At 44.4% G+C, this 27,926-nt stretch overlaps 1 pseudogene; it reads left to right on the forward strand.

Annotated features, from left to right (window-relative positions):
• Positions 1-2,112: 2,112 nt before the first annotated feature.
• On the forward strand, positions 2,113-27,882 carry LOC121677142 (annotated as a pseudogene).
• The last annotated feature ends 44 nt before the right edge of the window (positions 27,883-27,926 follow it).

Genomic DNA, 27,926 nt, shown 5'->3' on the forward strand with positions numbered 1-27,926 from the left:
AGATCTCTCCTGTCACTCAATCTTCTTGACTAGAATGAATCAGTTTGGCCAGGTATGGTGATGCATGCCTCTGATCCCAGCACTTGGTGGAGAAAGGAAGATCAGGAGTTCAAGGCCATCCTCAGACACGCAGAAAGCTCCAGGTCTACCTAGATATGAGACCCCCTTCTCAAAACAATAAAAAAATGGCTTATTTCAAATCAAACCGTTATCTGATGCTAATTAGTCTAATTGACCAGGCAAGCAGTATTTATAATATCATTGAGTACATTGGGCACTAAGCATAATGGATAGTCTGTATAATTTTAAGGAAAATCTTCAAAAACATAAATAAGATTTAAATCCAACATAATTAAACACTCTAAGAGAGAAAGCTGTGTGACTTAAGTCCATGTGGTCAACAGACAACTTCCAACATGTCTACACTATAGAATTCTGGATTTTAGGGGAGTCTAGTTTCTATCTATAATCACCTTTAGGAAAAGCACCTTCAAAGACGTGGTGATTTGAATGAGATCACACACACACACACATGCGTTTTAGGCATTTGAATACTTGGTTCCCAGCTGATGGCCGTTTGGGTAGGCTTAGGAGGTGCGTCCTTGATGGAGGAGGTGTGTGTGTCACTGAGGGACAAGCTTCGAGGTTTCAAAGGACTCAGCTATTCTGAATGCCCTCTCTCTGCTTGCTGCTTATAGTCCAAGATGTGGCTCTCAGCTTCTATTCCAGCCACCATGCCTGCTACCTCCACTTTGTCATCATGGACTCTAACCTTTTGGGTCTATAAGTCCCAGATAAATTCCTTTTTCTATAAGTTCTTTTGGTCATTGTAACAAGAGTCTTTCTCGTCCTGCCAGCAAGAGCTCAAATAACAGCACAGAGACTTCTTACTAATTACAAAAGCTCAGCCTTAGCTTAAGGTTATTTCTAACTAGCTCTTATAGCTTAAATTAACCCATTTCTATTCATCTACGTGCTCCCCCTACACGTCCTGCTTCCTCTGTGTCCAGTTGGCGACTCCCCCTTTCTTCTTCCCAGAACTCTCTTGGTCCAGAAGTCTCACCTATACCTCGTGCCTAGCTATCAGCCACTTAGCTTTTCATAAAACCAATCACAATGACATATCTTTATGCAGTGTAATCAAATATCTCTCAATGGGTCACGGCGTTTGATTGCATCCACAGGAAAGTAATAGTATATACCAATGCAGATGATAAAAGAACAGAATTTTCCATGCCCTCTGCCTTCTACCTCGTGTCCACCTTCTCGTCACTGCAGAGCCCCTAAGTTCATGTTTGTGGGCATAAGTGAGCCAGTGTAAGTTTGGAGCCAGAGTGGCCAGCTGCTTCACTGATGTTTGTGTTTGGAATCCCTAATGTGTTCATGTCACCTACTAAACCAGGTAGTCAAATAGCTTTCCCAAAATATTAACAATACACGGGTCCTCAGCTAAAATAAGGTCAATGACCCTGCTAGGAAGAGTAATAAGTGGGATAAATGGGACCAACATTGGGTTTTGCTTTTGTTTTGAGACAAGTCCTCTTGTAGCACTTCAAACTCACTTTGTGGTAGGAGATGACTTTGAATTCCAGCCCCCGATTCCATCTATCAGGTGTTGGGATTATAGTGCGTGCACTGCACCTGATTTATTTTCATTGTTGATTGAGACAAATTTTCATCAAGGAGCCCAGAGTGGCTTGAAACTCTCCATTCTCCCAAGTTAGTCTTTTAAGGGTTAGGATGACTGGCATTTGACAGCAGGCCCAGGTCCAGGTGATCTGCAGAGTGCAGCTGAAGAGAGTACAATAAATCTGCACTAAAGATCGGCTGCTATAATCTAACATGTTTGCCCGAACATACGCTGGTTATGTAAATGCCAATGTTCTATTGACCTGCATTTATGCCCTATGCTATTATTGAACATCATTTGAGGGCATACTGTTGTTTTGTTTGAAGCAGAGCCTCAGTATGTAGCCCTGGCTGGCCAGGAACTCCTCGTAGCCCAGGCTGGCCTGAACTTGCATCTGTCCTACTGCGGCGGTCTCTCAAGTGACGGGATTACATGTAGAGGTGTTCTGCCTCACCCAGCTTTGTTTCTGAAGATTTATAAATATGCTCAGCCACAAGGGGTACGGCCTGGCAGCCCCAGCATCTCCAGCAGCACCGGCACCTATCCCTGCAGCCTTGCTGATATCCTCACACCACATCATACCTGCTACCTTAGCCACTGGCTGTTTGTGCGGAAGTTCCCGAGAATGCACGGAGCTCCCTCCTGGAGCACGCTCTGTGTTGCTCTTCCCTCTTCTGGAAATGAGACTCCCAGGCGCTTGTCCTTTGCCTCACAGGCGCATCTTCCGTTTTCCACCTCGTTATCCCTTCCTCAGCCTCATGGAGTGCCACTGCCCCTCGTCATGATACCTCTTAAAATATATCTTTTTTTTTTTTTTTTTTTTTTTTTTTTTTTTTTTTTTTTTTGGTTTTTCAAGACAGGGTTTCCCTGTAGTTTCTAGAGCCTGTCCTGGAACTAGATCTTGTAGACCAGGCTGGCCTCGAACTCAGAGATCCGCCTGCCTCTGCCTCCCGAGTGCTGGGATTAAAGGAGTGCGCCACCACCGCCCGGCTAAAATCTATTTTATGTGTATGAGTGTTTTGCCTGCAGCCTGCATGTATGGTTGTGCACTACATGAGTACCTGGTGCCCAAGGAGGCCAGGAGAGGGCGTCAGATCCTAAAACTAGAGTCACTGATGGTTGTGAGCCGCCAGGTGGGTGCTGGGAAAGGAGCCAGGTTCTCTGAAAGAAAAACCCAGTGCTCTTAACCACTGAATCATCTCTCCACGCCCCCGGAACACCTCTTAGGTGACAGTTTTACATGCTTCAAATGGTTCTTGTATTCATGTCTGTCTGCTAAGCTAGCAGTTCCACAGTCCGGGGTCAATGTGTTTGACTTCAGTTTCACTGTTTACTCTCGGGCTGATTCGCGGTGTTCCCCACACGCCCTCTGCTTGTGTAATGGACTGACATCCCAACACAATGCCGTCTCTTCTACAGAAAGAGAATTGATTTTATTTCATAATCACATGCTTCTCATCTCTGGCCTGATTCCTTTTTTTTTTTTTTTTTTTTTTTGGCTTGTAATGTATGGTGTGTGTGTTCATGTTCACATGTGTGTGGGCTCACCTATGCACATGTATGTACAGAAGCCAGAGGCTGATATTGGATATCTTCTTTGATAATGCTCTACTTTCTACATTGAGATGCGGGAAGGGAGGTTGGCACATGCGGAGATGGCTCAGCTATTAAAGCTAGTCTTACAAACAAAAAGACAATGAATCCAGAGCTCACTGATTCAGCTAGTCCAGCCTGCCAGTTTGCCCTGAGGATCCTGTCTCCAAAACTGGTTCCTAATCATTTACTGACTCTTCCTCTCTCCCTCCCTTCCTTCCCCCCGCCCACTTCTGTCTTGCCTGGCTTATGTATACTGACTGACCTCAACTAGCTAGGTAGTCAAAACTTTGAACTCAGGCTCTCCCCTGCCTCCTCCCACTGAATGCTGGGATTACAGGCTTGCACCACTACTACTAGTTTATATGATGTTGGGGATGGAGCCCAGAGCTTCGTGGCTTAAAAAAGCTGCTCCGGAAGCCAGGAGGCCGCGACTCAAAGCCGGGACCCTGCGCACAGAGGTGCGGACAGAAGAATCGTGAAGACCCAATCGAGAGCGCCGGAACTACGAGCACGAACGCCTGGGGGAAGCCTGATGAATCCGGTTTGGAAATCCGGCATCCAGACTTTTCCCTCCACACCCAAGGCCGGAAAGGGAGAGGCGGGCTGATCATCTTCAGCAGCCAATGGTCAGGCCCGGGAACTGCCTACAACAAGCACAGGCCCCGCCCCGAGTCTTCGCTGGGATTGGCTGGTTTCTCTCTGCACTCTACTTTGGATTGGCTGTCTACGGTTCCGCCCTCACACGCGCTGATAGGTTTCGGGTCCCGGTTTGGCTCCGGTCTTAGCTTTAGTCGGACGCACAGGCTTGGCAGCGAATGTCCCACACCTAAGACATCAGGGCGGTCGCCCCATGTTCCCTCGAGCTTTGCTCGCCCTAAACTCCCGGCGGCCAGAACGGTGGGGTAGCATCTTCCGTCACCCTGACGACAGCACTTCCGCAGGGCCGATCTGTCAGGGTTGATACCCAAACCCACAGCAGGCTCCAAGCAGCTGCCTGACCTGGAGTTAATGGAATGGCCCAGGCCACGAGCACGTGGACAGCGTGGACACCGAGACAGCTTGAGGATTCCCGAACACGTCTGCTGCAGCTGCCGGGGCTGACATTCGCTTTAAAACAAACAAAAGTAAAACACCCCCAGCAGGGCAGCTGTGGTGCATGCCTTTCACCCCAGCATTTGGGAGGCAGAGGCACACCCCAAATCATCCCTTCCTGTGCCTTTTAAGACTGACACAGAAACCAGTAAGACCATTGCAAGAGTCTTCGAAAGAAGTCACAGCATTACCAGAAGGAACTTTCATCCTTGTAAAGTTTTTTTGAAGTCTTAGCACAAGCGATGAATTCACGCTTACCCTGCCCAACTACCAGAATCACATAGCACTGGCTAACTGAGACAGTGGGTACGAATAGCTCTTCCCAAGTAGGGGGTAAAATAGCTCACGGTAGTAAAACCCCCAAACTGCCTTGAGTTAATTTTTCATCCTTTCTCCAAGAACAAAAGATTACATGAATTTATAGCCAGTGGATCCCCAGTCTTAGCCCTTCCAGCTACCCCCATGGAAGCTTTCTTGGTGCATTGGTCTCTTTGAAAACACTGAAACTGGCATTTTCCGTTTCCAGTTCTGACCTCCACTCTCCATATACCAAATTTAGCAGCCTTTTCATCTAGGAACTCAGTTTGCCCTCAATGAATCTGGCCATTAAACTTACATTCCTCTACTTTTCTTAATCTTTGGGACAAGAGAAACTTAAAAAAAAAAACCTCCATGGGAAACAAATATAGTATACTATAAAAAAGTCTAGCCATGCAGTGATGGTGGCACATGCTTTTAATCCCAGCACTCAGGAAGCATGGACAGGCAGGTCTCTGTGAATCTGAGGCCAGCCTGGTCTGCAGAGTGAGTTCCAGGATAGCCAGGGCTATACAGATGAATACTGTCTCAAATGTGCCCCACCCCCTCAAAAAAAATCTAGACTTTTTCCCATGATCTTTGTTTTTTGTTTGCCATTTGCTTCTCAGTCAGGGTTTTATGTAGCCCGGGCTGGCCTTGAACTTCTAATCTTTTTGCGTTCATCTCTCCAGTGCTGGGATTATAGGCATATACCACCACACCTAGCAGAGTATAACCTTTTAAAGTAAGTTTGGAAGCCAAGAGTGCTAGCACATGCTTGTGATTCCAGCACTGAGGAAACTCAGACAGGAGATTGCTGCCAATCTGAGACTGACCTCGGTTACGTAGTGAGTTCGAGACTATCCTGGGTCACATATGGGAGCATGAGCAAGCAGTTCCATACAATAGCTTGTTATATGCAGGGATTGTGCTGAGGATGTGGCTCAGAGTCAGAGTAGTCGCCTACTACTACTGTGTAAGCTAGCCCTGAGTTTGGCTCCCAGTGCAGAAAAAGGCATAAAGAGTTGTTATTCTTGGAGTATGTCGCCAATGTATGGTCTTCACTGACTGTCCCTGCCGTCTGCTTCATCCAAATGCTCAAGTATCCATCTCTGTTTGGAAGGACACACGTTGTCACATACCAGGTAGGACTCCTACAAGGTACTGCTAACCACCTACACTGCCATCAAAATGAAATCTCTGGACTCAGAGTGGCCAAGTAGATCAGGTCATTATACGGTAATCAGAAGGTACACCCTGTGGTTTACCTCTAACTAAAACGTTCTGGAGCCCTTCTCTCAGACCCCAGTAGTAAACTACACCTTGAAATTATCTTTATCTCAGACCAAGAAGTATTTAAAGGAACTCCCTTCCCTAACCGTGACATTTCTTTGACACCTTTTTCTAGAGCTATGTCTTAGGGTTTTTATTGCTGTGAAGAGACACCATGACCAAGGCAATTGTTATTAAGAAAAACATTTAATTGGGGCTAGCTTACAGTTCAGAGGTCTAGTCCATTCAGTATCTTCATGGTGGGTGGCATGTAGGCAGACATGGTGCTGGAGAAGGAGCTGAGAATTCTAAATTTTGATCCACAAGCAACAGGAAGTGAACTGAGTACCACTCTGTGTGTGGCTTGAGCATAGGAGGCCTCAAAGTCCACCCCCACAGTGAGATACTTCCTGCAACAAAGTCATACCTCCTAATAGTTTCACTCACTATGGGTACCATTTTTTTTTTCAAACTACCACAAGCTGTCACTCTGAAATGCAAGTGTTAGTTTTTTGACAACTTGACATCTGGGAAAAGGGATGTCAACCTCAAATGAGAAAAATACCTCCATCAGATTGCCCATGGATGAGTCTATGAGGCATTTTCTTGATAATGATCCATGTGGGAGGGCCCATCCCATAGTGGGTGGTGCTATTCCTAGGCAGGTGGCCCTTGGTTGTTTTAGTTACTTTTTTATTGCTGTGAAGAAACACCATAACCAAAGCAACTTAGTTATAATGAGTTTTTGGAGTTGCTTATGGTTTCAGAGGTTAGCTCACAACTATCAAATCAGGGAGCATGGCAGTAGGCAGGCAGGCATGGTGCTGAAGCAGTAGCTAAGAGCTTACATCCTGGTCTTCAAGTTAGAGAGGCAGGAGGGGAACACTAACTGGGAATGGCATGGGCTTTTGAAACCTCAAAGCCCACTCCCAGTGACACCTCCAACAAGGCCATAGCTCCTAATCCTTCTCAAACTGCTCCACCAACTTTGGATCAAGCATCCAAACATTTGAGCCTATAGGGCCCATTCTCAGTCAAATCACTACAATTGTACTTAATAATGAAAATGTGGGACATTTACACAATGGAGTATTACACAGCAGAAAAAAAGTAATGCCATCTTGAAATTTACAGGCAAATGGATGAATCTAGAAAGCACATATTGAGTTAGTTAACCCAGACCCAGAAAGACAAAAATAATACGTACTCACTCATAAGTGCTTTTAGACATAAAGCAAAGAAAAACCAGCCTACAATTCGCAATCCCAGAGACTCTAGACAACAAAGAGGAACCTAAGAGAGACATACATGGATCTAATCTACATGGGAAGTAGAAAAGGACAAGATCTTCTGAGTAAATTGGGAGCATGGGGATCATGGGAGAGGGTAGAAAGGGAAAGGAAAGGAAAGGAAAGGAAAGGAGGGGAGTGTAGAAAAATATATAGCTCAATAAAAAGAATTTAAATATAAAATAATAATAATAGTAACAACAATAATAATAACAGCATCAAGCTGATTGAGCCATGGGAAGCAAGTCAGTAATCAGTATTCCACCATGGTCTCTGCTTCCTTTCTGTCCTCTCCAGATTCCTGCCCTTCTCTAGTTCATGCTTCCCTCGGTGATGAACTATGATAGGGTACGTAAGCCAAATAAGCCCTTTCTCCCCAAACTGCTCTCGGTCATGGTTTTTTTTTTTTTTTTTTTTTTTTCACAGTAGCAGCAAACCAGGACAGCCAGCTTTACCCTGTATGTTGCCTGTTTTTGGTCTGAAAACCTACCAGAGGCACATGGAAAATAGAGCTATGTAAAGTCCAGCATAACCAGTAGAAGTCACAGGGGACCAGATTTCAACCGTGTGTCTCACAGGCACCATTCCGACCTTGTCAGAAAATGGCCCTGGTCTCTGTAATTTATGTATAAAAAGTTATATAAAGATCTCAGATCATCAAGATAATGTGAACTTAGCTGTCACCTCCCTAGCGACTACCCCTGTAGGGGAAAATTCAGGCATCACCTGGCGGCCAGCCTATCTGGAACACTGTGCTTCTAAGAAACATGGCACACCATGCTCCTGGGTCTTCCCAGAAGTCAGATACTGAATTCTAAAGTAGTGTGAGTAGCTGGTAGCTGGCCTGTGGATGAGTCTGCATGCTCCACGTCTCCTTTAGTGTGCCTCTTCTGCATAGAGCCCCTGGTGGTGCGCGCGCTCCCTGTCCAGTCCGAGGTAAGCGCTACCGAATCACAATCCATAGGCTTCCTCTGGATACACAGCCGCTGATGTGCAGTACTCTAGAGTGCTTCATCCGCACCCTTCACTGACCCACGGGCATTGCAGTCTTGTCAGGGGATGCCCCAGAAATGACTGCAAAGGCATACCCCACTTCAGCTGTGTGGCAGATTGCAAACCCGAGGTCCTTCATGAAGCGCCCTTTAGATGCAGCCAACAACTCATAGACAGTCTACCCACATACCATAAAATCATTGAGCCATGTGGACCCATTTTCCACGTTCGAAAACTTACTATCTAGAAAAAGCAGATCTGAATATTTCCCTGGGCCAGCACTGCCTGAGACTATGAAGTGCCGCTCCTGTATCCCCAAACTGTGTCCTGGACACACTGAGCAGACAGCTGGCAATGCTTATGCAGCTGTTGGCACACAGCACTGCCCCTCTGTAAATAAGAAGTCACATCTGATCTACAGTGTAGAAATGAACAGGTCAATACCCCACATCAAATAAAGGCTGTGCCGTCATTTAATTGGACTGACCTGCTTCCAGGAGTGAAAGCTCGCTTTAGTGGAACATGGGGCTGTGCGGTTCCTTTTGATCTTGTGAGCCTTTTCAACCTCGTTCTAATCTGTGTTCCTGCCCTCCATGGGGCTGTAACTCCCGACCTCTCACCTGAGTCTTGTCTGCAGCAATCGAGCTGGCTGTTTGCAAGGGAAACCTCATGTCAATTTGCCAGTGGGCCAGGGCAGGGCCTGACAGCCCATCAGGATGACCTAAAAACTAGCGAGTCGGAACATCTGAGCAAACAGCAGCTGCAGGGAAAAGCCTCATCTACCCTGACCTTTGATGAGTTGGGCAGACCTTTCTTGGATTCAGCTGTCACAGCCCCCTGCAAGGGAGCCTCCGGGAAGCCAGGAGACCGAGAGCTAAGGCATCCCAAGGGATTGAGTTGCATAAATAGACCTCATCAGACCTTCCCTCTGAAGCCTTACACCACACACATGCACACACACACATGCACGCACGCACACACGCATGCACCGCTCTTGACCTGGCTTTTGAAAGGGTTCCTCATAGAATGAGCGTGTGTATATGCAATATGCCATTTTCTTATGGATCAGTTAAGCTTTAGAAAACCACCCATGAAGCCAGGTTGTAAACTTAGTGGGTAGAAGATAAGTTTTCCTCTCAGGGACACACTAGACTTTTCCAGATAGACCACATTATGTTAATAAGAGAACACTGATTTTGTCTAAAGGTAGAAAATTCAAATGTATGCATGTGTCCTTGGCTTTTCTTCTTTTGAATGCACCCCGGAGAGAGTAAACTGCCTAGTCATCTTGTACATTTGAGGACTGGCTGAAATCTATTTCCTTTAGGGGAAAGTTATAAAGCATTTAAGCCAAATGGCCTCTGCCCACACAAATCCTGAAGGGTTTACTCTAAAGCAGCGGTTCTCAACCTGTGGGTCACGACTCCTTTGGCAAACCTCTATATCTAAAAATATTTACATTACAATTCATAACAGTAGCAAGAGTTACAGTTATGAAGTAGCAATGAACATAATTTTGTGGTTGGGGTCACCACAACAGGAACTAACCGTACTGAAGGGTTGCGGCATTTGGGAGGTCGAGAACCACTGCGAGTCTCAGGTGGTCATTTGCTATGAAGGTCATTTTAGCACTCTGAGCACTGGATGAGATTAGGACTGTACGGATGTTGTAAAGGAAGTATTTATTGTATCGAACACTTCGTTTTTCCTAGTCTTGGAGTCAGCGCCTAAGAAGAGGAGGAAATAAAAAACACTATGTATTCATACATCACTTGTAAACAAAAGTGGAGCAGTAAGTCAAAAACGCATGAAAGACCCCAAGGAAGGGTGTTCCAGTTTCCTCTCGGTTGCTTTAAAAAAATAAAAATAAAAAAAAAAACAAACTTCGCGACCAAAAGCTACATAGTCAAGGAAAGGGATTTATTTTATTTGCCTAAGAATTCCAGGTCACAAATGATCAGTGAAGGAAGCCAGTGCAGGAACTCAAACAGGGCAGGAATCTGAAGCAGCTTCTTTGAGAAGAAACATACTTGATGCCTTGATCACACGGCTCGTGCTTTGCTGGTTTTCTTACACAGTCAAGAGCCACCTGCCCAGGGGTGCTGGGCTCATAGTGAGCTAGGAGCGCAATTAATAATCAGCGCACCCCCCTTCCAGATACATCCATAGGTCAATCTTATCTAGGCAAGCCTCAATCAGGGCTTTCATCTCGGATATCTGCAGGCAGTATCAAGTTGCAAGTAAAACTAACCAGGACAAAGGAGGTAAACACTTTAAAAGTTGAATATAGGGCCGGGTGTGGTGGTGCACACATTTCATCCCAGCGCTCCGGAGTCACAGGCATGCAGACCTCTGTGAGTTTGAAGTTAACCTGGTCTACATGGCAAGTAAAAGGCCAGCCAAGGCTAGATCTTTTCACAAAAAGAAGTTGAATATAAACAAACTGATGGACATTGAACCAAACTCATATTTTATTAATGTCGAATCACAAATTGTGAATATAACCTGGGCAGATACTTAGTAAGAGGTTTCTTCATTCTAATATGGTTATTGTCAAAAGAGGGTGTCTTAGTTAGGGTTTCCATTGCTGTGAAGAGACACCATGACCACGGCAACTCTTATAAAGGAAACGTTTCATTGAGGTGGTGGTTTACAGTTTCAGAAGTTCAGTGCATTATCATCATGGCAGGGAGCATGGTGGTGTAGGCAGACATGGTGCTGGCTACATCTTGGTATGCAGGCAACAAGAAGTGAACTATGTATCACACACGAGGCTACACCTCCTAATAGTGCCACTCCCTTCCAGGGCTGTTTTCTTTCAAACCACGGCAGAGGGTAAGAAACAAACTCTCACAGTAGGATGGAGCAGAAAAGAAAAGACCCAGGTCTGAAGGATATAGTATGCCACACAAAAGACAGTTAATCTCTTACACTGAAGAACCATTAAACAGAGTTGCAACTTTAGTGCTGGGTGCTAATGATGTGTATTTAAGCAAAGTCACAATATCAAATTCTGAGCTCAGAGAAGAACCCTAAAATGGGGACGCTGTCATTGGAAGGTTAAAAATGCCTACTGGGCGTCCACAGAGGTCAGGAGAAGGCACTGGATTCCTGGAACTTGAGTAACAGACCATTATGAGTTGCCGTGTGGGTGCCAGGAACCAAACCCAGGTCCTCTGCAACAGCAGCGGTGCTCTTGACCACTAAGCTCTCTCTCCAGCCCCAGCTCTTAGCTTTCATGATGGGGCGGGGACTCTTTTCACACCTACGCTTCAGAAGAAACTCAAGTACCACTGGTTGGCTGAAGTTTGTTAGCCAGCTCCCAGGTGGCAGACACTTTAGCTTTCTGCTCCCATCCGCCTAGGGAAGATCTGTTATTCAGTTTCTATGAGGATGGACTCCTAGAGGTGTGTGTGTGTGTGTGTGTGTGTGTGTGTGTATGTGGCTGTGTGTGTGGCTGTGTGTGTGTGTGTGTTCCAACTTTGGCCCGAATTCTTCAAAGTTTATTCCTTGGTGTTTATGACATGCCTTTAACCCTTTGACCTTCTTGGGTTTGTTTTTGGGGTTCAGCACACATTTCATAGTTCTTCCAGGCTTATCATGTACTCTTCCTGCCCATCACCCCACCCTCAGGAAACCATGGTCCTTGCCCTTTAAAAAAATGGTTTTAAGAATCAAGATCTTGGCCAGGCGGTGGTGGCGCACGCCTTTATTCCCAGCACTCGGGAGGCAGAGGCAGGCGGATCTCTGAGTTCGAGGCCAGCCTGGTCTACAAGAGCTAGCTCCAGGACAGGCTCTAGAAACTACAGGGAAACCCTGTCTCGGAAAACCAAAAAAAAAAAAAAAAAAAAAAAAAAAGAATCAAGATCTGGGTCAGAGAGATGGCTAAGCAGTTAAGAGCACTAACTGTTCTCACAGAGGACCTTGGTTCAATTCCCGGCTCCCACATGGCAGCTCACAGTTGTCTGTAGCTCTAGCTCCAGGGAACCTGATTCCATGGCAAAATACCAAAGTGCATAGAATAAAAAAAATAATTTTTAGACAGGCAGTGGTGGTGCACACCTTTAATCCCAGCACTTGAGAGGCAGAGGCAGGTGAATCTCAGTGAGTTGGAGGCCAGCCTGGTCTATAAAGTGAGTTCCAGAACAGCCAATACTGTTACACAGAGAAACCCAGTCTCAAAAAACCGAAATAGATAGATAGATAGATAAATAGATAGATAGATGGATGGATGGATGGATGAGTGGGTGGGTGGGTGGGTGGATAGATGATGATGATGATGAAGATAGATAGATAGATAGATAGATAGATAGATAGATAGATAGATAGATAGATAATAAACAAACCAAGATCTGGGCATGAGATACACTCAGCATTTGCACTAGTTGGGTATCCATGTATCTCTCTGCATTGTCTCCCTCGGGGACATAGCTAGGCCACAGACGTATATATATATATTAATCCTTGTATCCACAGATACTGCATATCTAGAGTGCTTTAAGTTAGGATGTTCATATTAATTTCCCCAGTGCTTACATCAGCACAGTAACATTCATTCTCATCCCTGTATTGTTTATAGCAGTCAGCCGTGCTTCCTGTCACTTGAAATTTGCTAACTTCAATTTAGCTGTGCTTGGAATTCTATGTGGTGCAGACTGCTAAGCCATATCCCTATGAGAAATCAATTCCCAGCTCCAATACAGAATTTGCCTTTCTCATCAGCTTAACAGTATCTAGTCTAAGCATTGTTCTCAAAAGTTAAGGATACTGAGGGAGGATTGTTATGAATTCTAGGCCCATCTGACCTACAGAGTGAGACTGGGTCTCAAAAAGCAGAAACAAGAGTTAGAGCAAGGTCTGAAGCCCTTACGTGTCAGTGCAAGGATGTTATCTGTGCTGCTTGAGAGACCACGCAAAAGGGCGCCAAGTTCAAAGCCTGCCTGTAAAGAATCAGCTCAAGGGCAGCCTGTGCAACTTGGTGAGACTTTTGTCTCCAAAAACTAAGAAGAGAGATGAAGAAAGAGCTCACGTGTCTGGATTCTGTCCCTAACACCACAAAAGAATAAGAGTTAAGTTGCTCTCAGATTTACAGATGTGCATACATAGTCACCTCTTCTAAAGCTGATTCATTATTGTTGGTATTCAGATGATCTTGGCACAAAGTAGAAGCAAAGAAGGAAACTATTCACCTTGAGACAGTTTCCTCCTTTAAATTTTTAAAAATTTTATTTTTATTTTTATGTGTGTGAGTGTTTTGTCTGTGTGCAATGTAGGTGCCTGGTGCCCACGACGACCAGAAGGGGATGTCGAATCCACTGAGACTGAGGGTACAGTCGCCAGCTGCCATGTGAGAGCTGGGAATTAAATCTGGGTCCTCTGGAAGAGCAGCCAGGGCTTGTTTGGTTTTGTTTTGTTTTTACCACTGAGCCATTTCTCCAGGCCCTCTCCTTGCTCAGCTTTAATGCCACATAGATGGACTACGGGAGAATAGGTAAGTTTGTCTTTTCCGGCTACTTCCTCTCTACTTTATAAAATAATACTTGGATGTAGAATCTTGACCGTCAGGGAGAGCGGGTTCATTATTTCCTGGTAACAACTTTCTAACTCCTGATTGACTAACAACACCTTGAAGTCTGGAAAATAAAAGAGGAAGGAAGTGAGCCAGTCACAAAAGCAATCCTGGTTTGCATTGTTACAACTGAAGAAATGCATACGAAAGTAATTGTCTCAGGAAACTGGAGGTGATATTATGTCCCTTGTAGCACGATTAATAAAAACTCAGAGACAGAAACTGGAGTTCAACCTGAAGGTCAGAAAAGCAAAACAGCTAGCCACTGGCTCAGTCTGAAATGGCGCTCCTGCCTCCAGGAATCTCAAATGAGACTGTGACTGAGAGCTGTCTCCTCCTGTTTCATAATCCTCTCTAGGGCTGGGATGACAGGCGTGCACCACTACCGCCCGGTTTCTATGGCAAGCTAGTGTGGCTACTGGCATTGAAGGTGTGCATCATTGTTGCTTTGTCTGTAAGGCTGGCCAGTGTGGCTGCTTTACTTTTCTGATCCTCAGGCAAGCTTTATTTATTAAAATACAAATGAAATGCCATTACAGTCGCTAATCAACCAATTGCCATGGGGTGTACTGACTGACTTTTGAGATCTTTGTGAGGACCTGGATTCTGTATCAGTTCATTGATTACATGTATCTACATGGTACAAAATGCCTTGGAACCATGGAACGCTAGTGCCATGTCCCAGTGTCAGCTTCCTGCTTTTTAAAGTCACACTTTGGTGACCTGCAGTGCTGGGAATCTGGTTGCATGGAACCTTTATATTGTTTTTGCAAGTTTCTGTGAAACTATAATTCACAACAAAAGGTTTTTAAAGTGACATTTAAAACTTCCAACCAATATTAAATGTGTCTATATTAAAACATAATTGCCTTAGCTTTTTTCTGTATTATGGTCATATTAAATCCTCAAACGAGATCACATTAGCTGTTCCATGTGTAAGAGGATATTTAAAGCCCCGTTCTCTTTGGCTGAGAATTTTACTGAGCGTGCATCTTAGGAAATAGCCCACCCTCTCATGCCTTCCTAATAATAGATAGATATCTTCCCCATTTTTCTTCCCAATGAAAAATCTCTATGCCTATAAAAAATATATTGCTAGTTGGGCGGTGGTGGCGCACACCTTTAATCCCAGCACTCAGGAAGCAGAGGCAGGCAGATCTCTGTGAGTTCGAGGCCAGCCTGGTCTATAAGAGCTAGTTCTGGGACAGGCTCCAGAGCTACAGAGAAACCCTGTCTTGAAAATCAAAACAAAACAAACAAAAAAACAAACCCAATATATATGTGCGTGTGTATGTGTGTATATATATTTCTTTCCTACCAACCTCCAACTTCTTCCCCCCCCCCACCCCGCACTGTATTTACCTGGTCAAGGACAGCTCTGGTTGGCCTTCAGCAGCTATCTATTCCTGGCCTGCACCTGAGCATGGCTGGAATTTAATGCCTAAACGCAGAATCAGACTCCTTTTCAAATTCAGGACCATAAATCCAAGATAGATTTCTCCTGCCTGCCTAACAGTTCCGGCCTGTGCTCTGCAAAGTCATCGTCATAGCTGCATATGGTAGCACATATCTATAAATTCAGCACTGACAAGGGGGAGGCAATAGGATCAGAGGTACAAGATCTTCCTCAGTAATAAAGCAGATTGAGGCCAGGCCAGGCGCCATGTGACCACATCTCAAGATCTCACAAGATGTCATGCTTCATGCTTTTTCTCGGCATATTCTTGGGCCACCTCCTCTACATCCTCACCAGATAAGCTTGCCTCATGTTTCATTAGGAATAGAAACAATTATGGGGCTTCCAGAGGACCTAGGTTCGATTCCCAGTACCTACATGGCAGTTCACAACTGTCTGTAGCTCTAGTTCCAGGGAATCTGATACCTTCACACCATTGCACATAAAATAAAGTTAAGTAAATTATTAAAATATATTGAAAAGAATTTTTAAAAAGGAATAGGAGCAATTAGAGTATCTTCTTCCCTTCAACCGACCCTGGTCCACATCCACACTGCCACCCCGCTTGCCAGGAGGCTCCCTTGCATATATCAGAATCCCCACCTCCTACTCACTCTCAGTGTCTTCGTCCAAGTGTCTGTAAATGGTATTGTTCATCAAAACTTTCATGGCTGCCATCTTGCCAATAATCTTACTAAGACTTTTTACAGATTTATTTTCATTTACATGTATGTATCTGTGTGCCATATTATATGTGGGTTCCCACAGAGGGCAGAAGAGGGTTTCAGATCTCCTGGGCTGGAGTTAAAGGCAGGTGTTAGTCACCTGACATAGGAGCTGGGATGTAAACTTGGGTCCTCTGCAGGAGAAGCAAGTGTTCCTAAACACTGCGTCATTCAGCCCCTGAAAAGGTCTTAGCTGACGTATGGCCTCATTCTGCACAGCTACCCATTCTTTCCAGCTGCCTGCCCGCAGCTCACTGAGGGTATTTCACGTGTTCTTTGACTGGGCTTGGGAGTACCCACGATATGGTTCAAGCAGTATGGTTGTCCCTGTAAGGATAGTTTTTAGCTGAGATTCAGATTTAAATCTGCAGACAACACTTCTAATTAAAGCTGGTTTCTCTCTCGTGTGGGTAGACCTCAGCTGAGGGTCTGAACAAAACAAAGGCACTCACGAGTCCTTAGCATATGCTACAGTGATTCTAGGTGCTAGACACAGACAGCAGACAAAACACCGTCTTTTAGTCTGTCAAGAGGGGATCATTCTCAAAGAAATAGCACCTTGCAACGCGCTAGAGTGAAAATCAGCAGATTGTGTGATTGGGGTGCTAGCAAGTTGTCTTGTGGACAGCAGGACAGAAAATCAGTGACAGATCTGTTAAGCCACTGTCTTGCTGCCTGCTGGAGCTTTTACCCAATTCTTGGGATTCAGTGAACTTGCTAAAGATGCCTATGATAATAATAGAGCCTTGTCTCCTTGGGTTCTGAGACTGTACTGAATAGCAAGTGTCGGTGACTGCCATACAGAACATTGAATAGCTTTTTCTGATTTAAACGTGGAGTTTGCATATAGCTTCTACAAAATCTAAAAGAAAAAAAGGATCCAGGTTTGTGAAGTGGATTGAGGACGAATATTGCTTGCCGAAGACAGCCCGGAGAGTGTCGCTGGCTCTGGGGACACAGAACAGCGTAAAGATTTGGATTTTATTGACGTGGGATGCGAAGGTCATTTGGAGTGTGACATGATGAGAGTTGTCCCAGTCTTATGAAGATCTCTAGAAGGACCTCGCCATGCCAGGCTGCAGGATGGGCTTACAGGAAAGGATACAGCAGGTAGAGGCCTGGTTAGGAGGTTTGGAGACTTTACCAGGATATTTGGAAGTTTGGTTTATTTGTTTGTTTGTTTGTTTTATTTTGGGTGGCATTGAGTTTCAATTTGATGTATGTAAGTGTGCTTTTGTGTGTGTGTGTGTGTGTTGTGGTGTGGTGTGGTGAAGGTAAGAGGCAGTCTTCAGATACTCTTCTTTTAGTCCCTTGAAACAGAAGGCTCTCCCTGCACCAAGCACTCACCATTTTGGTTGTAGTTTGGTGAGACTGGACACCCACAAGCCCCAGCGTCCTGTTCTCACTCCCCTCCCAGCTCTGGGATTATAGAAGCAAACAGCTATTCCTGGTTTGGGGTGGTGGGATTAGAACCCAGGCCCTCACAAGCACGTGGCAAGTGCTCTGAACCTATCAAGTCAGTCATCTCCTAGACCTTATCTTGATTTTTAAACATCATGTGCTCTTTAAGAATTGCTTTTAGGGGCTGGAGAGATGGCTCAGAGGCTAAGCGCACTGGCAGCTCTATCCCAAGGTCCTGAGTTCAATTCTCAGTACCCACATGGTGGCTCTCAACCATCTGTAATGAGACCTGGTGCCCTCTTCTGGCATGTAGGCATACATGCAGGCAGAACACAAAAGAGAATTGTTTTTAATATTTGTTTGTGTTTGTGCATGTGCAGGACCAATGATGGCCGATTTTCCCCTTTCACTATGTGAGTGCTGGGGTCAAGCTCAGGTCTTCGGGCTTGAAGGCCAGTGCCTTCCCCAGCTGAGCCACCTCAACACCCCCTCCTGTGCTCTTGGTTATTTTGTTCCCATTTCCAGATAATTAAAATCATAAGGTGCCTACTCAGCTCCTCCAGTGTCTTTCAGTTGAATTCCTCAAAGTGGATAGAAAATTACTTTCTTCCAACTGTGTTATAAATACTGTTTCTGCTAGGTATGTAGCACACACCTTTAATCCTATCACTTGAGGCAGGGGCAGGCAGATCTCTGTGAGTTCCAGGCCAGCCAGGAACCTGGATTGAAGCAAGCAAGCAAGCAACCTCAAAATAATCATTCCCTAATAATTTCCACTAATCTAAGTTTTGTTTTACTCTCTTTTAAAGCTTGGAACAATATAGCAATGCATGTTTCTGTATTTTAATTCACTGTAGTAAAATTTTATGAAACCACTGAAATTCCCTAATTGCCACATAATTGACTCTAAAATTATTAATAGCCTTTCTTTTTCACGTGTTCTTTTACACTCAAATACACTTACTTTACATGGGGATAGCATCCCTCTACGGTGCGGTAGAGTAGACCAAGGACCTACTGTACACTGTGCAAGCCTTCACCGAGGACCTACTGTACACTGTGCAAGCCTTCACCGAGGACCTACTGCACACTATGCGAGCCTTCTAGCCAAACTGCATGTCTCGTCGCTCATTATAAATTTTTATAAACATCTTCTCTACGTTTTGTATTTAGCAATCTTGAACTAACACACCAATTTTATATGTATCCATGTAATTATATATATAAGTTAACAGGCATATAAGCTACTGGGTCTTGGGCTTCAGAACTTCATATGCATCCAGCCACTCAAAGTCTCTCTCTCTCTCTCTCTCTCTCTCTCTCTCTCTCTCTCTCTCTCTCTCTCTCTCTTTCTCTCTCTCTCTCCATCTTTTGTGTGATAGTCTTACCGGGCTGAAGTACATGCTCTTTATATATTCACACCAGATCTTAGCCAAAAGCTAATAAGCAATGCCCCATATATACAATTCCCTCTTAAAGACTCCATCAACAAGTCTAGAAGCGAGCACTAAAATGGCATTTGCTGTCTGCCCTGTTCTGAATACTTCACATATTCTAAAGCAAACACTGTAAACACTGTGTTAGAATTAGGTGGGTTTTTTTTTAGTCCTGAAACTAACATGACTAGAGTCTCGTTCCTGAAGTTCATTCTGCACCTCTCAACAGACAGGACCCATCCCACCTCAGGAGCACCGCTATTTCCTTTGTCGTGAGCACCAGGCTGCTTGGAGACTTGCTACTTGGTTCTTCTTTGTTGCAGGTTTTGCCGGACATGGTCTTACTGTGTACCCCAGGCTGATCTTGGACTCATGGCGTTCTTGCCTCAGCCTCCCCAGGCATGTACCACCATGTCGACTTTTCTGAAGGTCTTAAAAGTATGAAAGTGAATTCGGTCTGACTGACTTGAATGAGAAGGTCTGGGAGTTGTCGGGATACTATGGAATGTGCAGGCAAAGAGAAGAGCATTAGGTGAAACCATAGGATGCGACTTCTGCATTTCAGTGACCAGAACCCCAAGAGGACAACCTGAGGAGGAAAGATTTATTTAGCTCATAGATTCAGAGGGCTCAGTCTACGATTTAGTAGACATGCATTTGGACAGAACATTCTGGTACCTGAAGCTAGGGACAGGAGAGCAGCTTTACCTCTTGGGTGACAGGAAGCAGAAAGGGAAATGAGGGGAAGGGGAGTGACAGGAAGGGAAGGAGGGAGGAGGGAGACACTGTGATAAGATTCCCCCAGGGGCCACCCCAGGTACTTGCTCTATCTAGCCCCACCACCTAAAATATTTAGAACTCTCTAGAACAGTGCCAACAGCTGGGGACCAAGCATTCAGTAAATGAGCCCGTGGGGAACATTTTATATCTCAACCATAACAAGTGTTCACTAATTAACTTTTAGGCCGTAATTCTCAAAGATGGTTGCATATTGGAATCACTTGGTAAGATTTACAGCTGACACTATGCCTGCGTCCCACTTCCGAGGCCTCTGACGTAACTGATCTGGAGTGAGCGAGACATCAGCGGTGTGAAACTTTCAAAACTCGGGTTATTAGCCGGGCGGTGGTGGCGCACGCCTTTAATCCCAGCACTCGGGAGGCAGAGGCAGGCAGATCTCTGTGAGTTCAAGGCCAGCCTGGTCTACATAGAGCTAGTTCCAGGACAGGCACCAAAGTTACAGAGAAACCCTGTCTCAAAAAACAACAACAAAAAAAAAATAACTTGGGTTATTTAAAGGGATGACTTTTATAACCAGGAACTTAAAGGAGTGTCAAAACTATTTCCTTTTAGGTGTGGTTGTGCACACCTTTAATCCCAGCACTTTGGTGGTGTAAGTAGGCAGATCTCAGTGAGTTCAAGGCCAGCCTTGTACACACAGTGAGTTCCAGGACAGCCAGAGCAATACAGTTAGACCCTGTCTCAAAGAAAAATAAAGAAATAAACACAAAAACCAACCTATTGCTTATATTATACAAATTCCAGATTCGAGGTTTTGTGTAACCTATGTTAAACAAGTATGTGTTAGTAAGTGTGTACAAAACATTCATCACAACACCGTTCGATAGCCCAAAGGAGGAAACCCCAATATCTACCAATAAATAAGTGGGTAGCCAAAGTGTGGTGTGTACCATACAGGGAGATAATATCCAGCCTTAAAAAGGAAGAGAATTCTGACCCATGCCACAATATAGGTAAACCTTTGCTGAGTGAAATAAGGCAAACAAGAAGAAAATATGTGATCCTGCTTACAGGAGTGGGCATAGTCAAATTCTTGGGGACAGGAAGTAAGTAGATTAGGTGGGTTAAGAGGACCTGGGGAACATTTTGTTTAATTTTTTGTTTCTTTTCTTTTCTTGTGGTTTTTCAAGACAGGGTTTCTTTGGAGCTTTGGAGCTTGTCCTGGAACTAGCTCTTGTAGACCAGGCTGGTCTCAAACTCACAGAGATCCGCCTGCCTCTGCCTCCTGAGTGCTGGGATTAAAGGCGTGCGCCACCACCGCCCAGCGGGTACAGAGTTTTCTATTTGGAATGTTGAGAATCTTTTGGAAATGTGTAGTGGTTACATGATATTGTGTATGAATTTAATGCCACAGAACTGTATGCTTATAATGGTAAAAAGGATACATGTTATAATTTGTTTGATGAAACCCAAGCTAGCATCAAACTCCCTAGGTAGTCAACAATGTCCTTGAACCTTTGCTCCACCTTCTTCCATCACCAAAGTACCATGATTGCATATATTTTAACACAAGGAAAACACATATGTGCATGCGCACGCACACACATACACAGAACACACATGTACACATATACACAGAGCCACTGGGTATCAGCAAGTTTCCTTTACCAACTAGATTCAGAGTGTCAGGGAGCATAACATGGGATGTTTTATTTTAGGAAAGACTAATAGTTTGTTTAGTCGTGATTGTTTTCCTTCTAACACTATAATGTGTTCTTAGAGTTCTATTGCTATGAAGAGACACCTTGACCACAGCAACTCTTATAAAGGAAAATATTTAATTGGGGCTGACTTACAGTTCAGAGGTTTATTCCATTATCATAATGCCCACCATTATTATTATACAGCTGACATGGTGCTAGAAAAGGCGCTGAGTGTTCTACATCTGGATCTTCAGGACCCCAAAGTCTACTCCCAGTGACGTGGGTACTGGGCACCAAACTCAGGTCCTCTGGAAGAAGAGCTAATGATCTCAACTGTTAAGGCATTTCTCCAGTCCCTACTTGCATTTCAAACATTGTTTGTATATTTGTTTGTTTGGGCCTTTTAGAGATAGGATCTCACTGTGTGTGTCCTAAACTGGCCTTGAACTCACTGTGTAGCCCAGCTCATATCAGACCTACAGCAAGCATCTCCCTTTCTCAGCCGTCAGACCATCAGGTTCTGGGATTGTAAATATGCTGGGATTAACAGGCACACTGCCACTCCCACTTCCTCATACCAGTTTCAAGGGAAGCAGTACTTACACCCAGCTGAGAACTGCTAGCTGCTCTTACACCCTCACACGTGTATAGACAAGCAGGGCCTGGAGCTGAAATCTGCAGAGCTCTGCTGTGAAGACCATTATGTGTGGAGCCTTTTGAAGCCAAGATTAAAGGTGTCTCAACGACCCTCACACCTTTGATGCAGGCCTGCCTGGAATGCACATGGACGTAAACAAAGCCGAGCCATCCCTCCACTCTTTCTTTCCTGTTTCGAATGCCCAGTGGGATTTAATGAGCGGCAGCAGCAGCTGCTGCTTGAACTCTACGCTGAGAGGAGGCCAGGAAGAATGACTTGTTATTATCTCCGAGTCACTTCTTCCTAAACTACACAAGTTATCAAGAGAAGTGTGAGCTTCATCTAACTTGATGTTTCTGGAGTTCAAAAAAAAAAAAAAAAAAAAAAAAGAATTGAACTGAAACATCTCTCTATGGTGTCAGATTTTGTGAGAAAAAAATGAAGCCATTCACGTGTGGTCTTGACTGATGGGAAGCAATGGATGACATTGTCAAGGGAGCCCCTCAGCTACTGTAGTCCTGGGGTCCTGCTATAACAGATGCTGTTAGCAACCTGTCCAGTCATGATTGTCCCTCACAAAGTACTCTATGATGAGTTGGTGTTGTGTAACATGAGGGCCGGCTTGTTGTTCCTTCCTGGCCAATCAGCGTTTATTCAAAACATGATTGACAGAATACAGACAATTCTCCAGCACCACTTCCTCCTCCTCTTTTTTTTTTTTTAAACAAAGGAAAATATCCATAGTCCATTTTTTGGGAATGTGGGCATAGTATTCCAGGCTACTTCCGGCTGGTTGGGGGTGCTGATACTCTTAGGAAAACCTAAAGAAAATTTAGAGTATGGTCAAATCCTGAGTGGTGTATTCTGGGAGTCTCGATCATGTCAGGCAGCATCTTGAATCTGGATGTAGAACTCAGACATCCAGGCCATCTGTTCCTACTGGAGATTTCTCAGGTGACCTTCCTTGACCGAACCTGATTTTTCTTAATTCAGAATGAATCCACAGTCTCTCATTTCCTGTGGAAACAAAAGCAAAATCTCTTCTCCAAAGTAACATACCTTTTGACTTCAATTTTGAAGTCAAGTTATTTTCAAAATACATATCTTGGATTAATTCAGCAGCATTTATAAGCAAATATCTTTTAGCGGCATTCAAACAATTCAAAGAGAGCATAATAGCATACAGTATCAAGATTCTCTGTGTATTTTCCATCTTTATGTGGCTTTACTTTAACCTCTATTTCTTTTATTCTTATTTTTAGTTTTTGAAACAGGTTCTCTGTATATCTTTGTCCTGGAATAACTCTGTAGACCAGGCTGTCCTTGAACTCACAGAGATTCACTTGCCTCTGCCTCCCAAACTTTGGGATTAAAGGTGTGTGCTACCACACCTTGAAGTCACAGAGGTCAATCTACCTCTGCCCCTTGAAGTCACAGAGGTCAATCTACCTCTGCCTCCCAAGTGTTGGGATTAAAGATGTGTACCACCACACCCAACTACTCTCTTTCTTTCTTTTTTATTTTTAAGGACTTTAATCCTTTTTTAAAGCCTGCATATATTTTTAACAAACTGTAAACCATTTAGAGGTTTTCTTCGTCTTTGAATATCTCTTTACTATATATCTTTTTCTGACCACATGTGTCTTTAATTTACCAAGCAATATAGGTAGGACTAAAGCCGTGGCTTTGACAGCTGGATCCAGCCCATTTCTTAGCTTTCTGTGATTCCAGCCTCGTGGCAGAGGTACCGGCTGTAGCCATGTTTATTGCCACAACTCTACAGTGTTTCAAGGTCCCTGCCAGCAAGCAAGCTGCAGCATTCTGCTCACAGACCACACTCAGTCAGACCGCCTGCCTGAAAGAGTCAGAGTTTGTCTTTGCAGGACGGCCCAGAAAGCCGGCATTTTAAAACGGTGCAGCTTTTTTCCTGCTACAGCTGAAAACCGAAAAGCATGCAGTCAGCTTTTCATCAACACCATTTAAGTGTTTCGTGGCAGGACCTCTTTAAAGAGCTGCAGGATTTTGCAGCTAAAGCTGAGTCAGGAAGCCTCTCTTAAATGAGAGTGCTTGTCTCTAGCAAGCAGAGCAGACCCAAGAAATTGCTGCTACCAAGAAAACATGCTTTACTCTATTCTTTCCCAAGCTTTCTCAGGCTTTCTGTGAGTGCAGTTATCCACGTGGGCGCCATTCTGTAACATGAGGGCCGGCTTGTTGTTCCTGCCTGGCCAATCAGCGTTAATTCAAAACATGATTGACAAAATACAGACAATTCTCCCGCACCAATGTTGGACACAAGTAGGAATGTCTGCACCAGAAAATACAGAGTTCATGAGATCCACCACATACGCCTCCTTGGCAAAAGGACTAAACAGCATGGAGTTGAGGTGTTCCATGCCAGTGTGGCTGCTGTTACAGACTGTCTAATTCCCAGGCTGCTGTAACAACAGTGTGTATGTATTATTATACAGTTCTGGAAGTCTGGAGACCAGGAATCAGAACTCAGTTTCACTGAGTCAACAGCAGCTGGGAGAGCTCCACATACCCGGGAGGCACTAAAGAACAATGTTTCTTTACCTGCCTCAGTTTCAAGAGTCATGGTCTTTGCATTTTTTAATTAGGGTCCCTTCCTTCCACTTTCAAAGCCAGCAGCATAGCCCATAGTGCCCCCACATCCACTTTGGTTGCTGAATTGTGCTACCTTCTATTCTGTGGTCAGATCTTCTTCAGTTCTCCTTGTAGGTGGCCTAAGACAACTGTCCCATCTCAAGCTCTTGAGTCAAACTGCATCTGCCTGTTTGCCCCTTTTGCCATAGAAAATTCCAGGGTTAGAGTGTAAACCTATTTACACACCATTATCCAGTCCCCCACTTGAGCAAACCAAATACCTAGCCCTTGCCTAGTAATTGCTGTATTTCAACAGGAATCCTTTCATGGTTTGATGCTACATTTTTTAGCCTGCATGATCAAAGAAACCCATTATATATTTTTGTTTCCAAAAGTACATGTGCAAAAGAACTTGGTATCTTATGTATCTATCCAAAACCGTAAAATAATCCCTACACATTGCTTCCAGGCACACACATGTTACATGAGACGTGTAGACTTGCTACTGTTTATGGCAGGAGCCACATTGGCATGGCACACCTCCAATCTGCACGGTTCAAGGGTCTTCTGCTTGCCAAGAAACCGTGTTCTGAGTTTCTTGTAAAAAAGGTTTAACATAAATATTTTGATATTTAAAATTTTGTATATTTTATTTCATATGACTGTTTTCCTACATGTATATATGTGTACTACACGCATGTGTGTGTCATGGAAGTCAGAAGAGGGTGTTACAGATGGTTGTAGCTGGAGTTACAGATGGTTGTGAGCCACTGTGTAGGCTCTCTTCACTGCTGAGCCATCTCCCCAGCCCCGCCCCCAGATAAATATTTTGAAGACTATCAAACCACTAGGTTTCCATTGCTGTGATAAAACACCACAAAAAAAAGCAATTTGAGGAGTATCTTACAGTTTCTATTGCTGTGAAGAGACATCATGGCCACCGAAACTCTTAGAAAGGAGAACATTTTTTTTTAATTTTTTAAAAATTTTTTTTGGTTTTTCTAGACAGAGTTTCTCTGTGGCTTTTTTGGAGCCTGTCCTGGAACTAGCTCTTGTAGACCAGGCTGACCTCGAACTCACAGAGATTCGTCTGCCTCTGCCTCCCGAGTGCTGGGATTAAAGGCGTGCGCCACCACCGCCCGGCAAAGGAGAACATTTAATTGGGGTTGCTTGCTTACAGTTCAGAGGTTTAGTCCATTATCATCATGGTGGGAAACATGGCAGCATGCAGGCAGACATGGTGCTGGAGAAGGGGCTGAGTGTTCTTTCATCTTGACTGGAACACAACAGGAAGTGGTCCAAAATCCTGGGCATGGCTTGAGCATATGTGAGACCTCAAAGCCCACCTCCACTGTGACATACTTCCTCCAACCAAGTGACAGTCCCTGATAGTGCCACTCCCTATGAGTTTAGGATTCAAAATACCACAAAGAGGAAAGGGTTTATTCGGCCTACATTTCCCAAGTCATATTCCACTGATAGAGGCCAAGACAGGAACTCAAACCAGGCAGGAACCTGGAGGCAGGAGCCGATGAAGAGGCCATTGAAGGGTGCTGCTTACTGGCTTTTCTGCTTTCTAATAGAATCCAGGACCACTAGCCCAGGGTCGATCCCGACCACAATAGGCTGAGCGCTCACCCATCAGTCACTAATTAAGAAAATGCCCTGCAACAGGTGGTTCTCAATGTTCTTAGTGTTGAAACCCTTTAATACAATTCCTCATGCTGTAATGACCTCAACCATAAAATTATTTTTGATGCTACTTCATAACTGTAATCTTGATGTTATGAATTGTAATGTGAATAGCTGGGGTTTTTTTTTTTTCAATGGTTTTACAGGCGACCCCTGTGAAAGGGCATTTGACCCCACAAAGGGATTGCAACCCACAGGCTGAGAACCTCTGGCCTCCAGGCTGGCCTACAGCCTGTTCTTACGGAAGCTTTTCTTCCGCTTGAGGTTTCCTCCGCTCAGATGACTTTAGTTTGTGTGAAACTGAGATCAAACTAGCCAGGCCACCCGCTGCTCCAACCAGGGCTGTCAGATGACCAATAAACTAAACTTGGAGCAAGCAGATATTCCTCACACAAAAACAAACAAGCAAACACCTCACCCTAACAATAAAATTAGACTCTTTCAATGTCAAGAATATTTTTCCTCAAAGGACATCGTTAAAAGAACCAAAAGGAAATTGGAATGGGAAGAATATTTTCAATATATTATAGACCAATATTCAGAATATTAAAAACAGAAACATAACACTTTTTTTATTTTTTGAAACAGGGTCTAACTAAGTATCTCTGACTGTCCTGGAACTCACGATGTAGACCAAGTTGGTCTCAAAGTCACAGAAATCTGCCTACCTCTGCTTTCTGAGTGCTAGGATTAAAGGTATACACCTCTATACTGTCTCAGCACTTTTAAAAAAATATTATTTTGAGATCGAGGAAGGGTTACAGTATGCATCCAACTGCCACCACAAAGCTGCTACTGGCTGTATCTCTGTAAACATCCAAGTGGGAAAAGCACCTTTATCAAGCAAATGAGGATAATCCATGGGTATAGCTACAGCGATGAAGATAGAAAGGGCTTCACCAAGCTGGTTTACCAAAACATATTCACCACCATGCAAGCCATGATCAGAGCAATGGACACCCTGAGAATACATATGTGTGTGAGCAGAATAAGGAAAACGCCCAGATCATCAGAGAAGTGGAAGAAGACAAAGTCTCGGCACTCTCCTGGGACCAGGTGGCAGCCATCAAGCCCTGTGGCTGGATCCAGGAATCCAGGAGTGTTATGACAGGAGGCAGGAATAGCAGCTGCCAGACTCCACTAAGTATTACCTGACTGACATTGACCGAATCCCCATGCCACCTTTCGTGCCAACGCAACAGGATGTCCTTTGTGTCCGGGTGCCCACCACCAGCATCATAGAGTATCCATTTGACTTGGAAAACATCATCTTCCGGATGGTGGATGTTGGTGGCCAGCGATGTGAACGATGGAAGTGGATCCACTGATTTGAGAGCGTCACCACCATCATTTTCTTGGTTACTCTGAAAGAATATGACCAGGTTCTGGCCGAGTGTGACAATGAGAACCGTATGGGAGAGAGCAAAGCCTTATTTAAAACCATCATCACCTCCCCCTGGGTTCTGAACTCATCTGTAATTTTGTTCTTAAACAAGAAGGATCTTTTGGAAGAGAAAATCATGTACTCTCATCAAATTAACTATTTCCCAGAATACACAGGACCAAAGCGAGATGTCAAAGCCGCCAGGGACTTTATCCTGAAGCTGTATCAAGACCAGAATCCTGACAAAGAGAAGGTCATCTATTCTCACTTCACACGTGCTACAGACACAGAATATCCGCTTTGTGTTTGAAGCTGTCAAAGACACAATCCTACAGCTAAACCTAGGGGAATTCAACTTGGTGTAAATGCTGTGACCCACTTCTCCCAGGCAGAGGGTGACCACCTGGGC

This window comes from Arvicola amphibius, chromosome 1 (genome assembly GCF_903992535.2).
Source record: "Arvicola amphibius chromosome 1, mArvAmp1.2, whole genome shotgun sequence".
NCBI lineage: Eukaryota > Metazoa > Chordata > Mammalia > Rodentia > Cricetidae > Arvicola > Arvicola amphibius.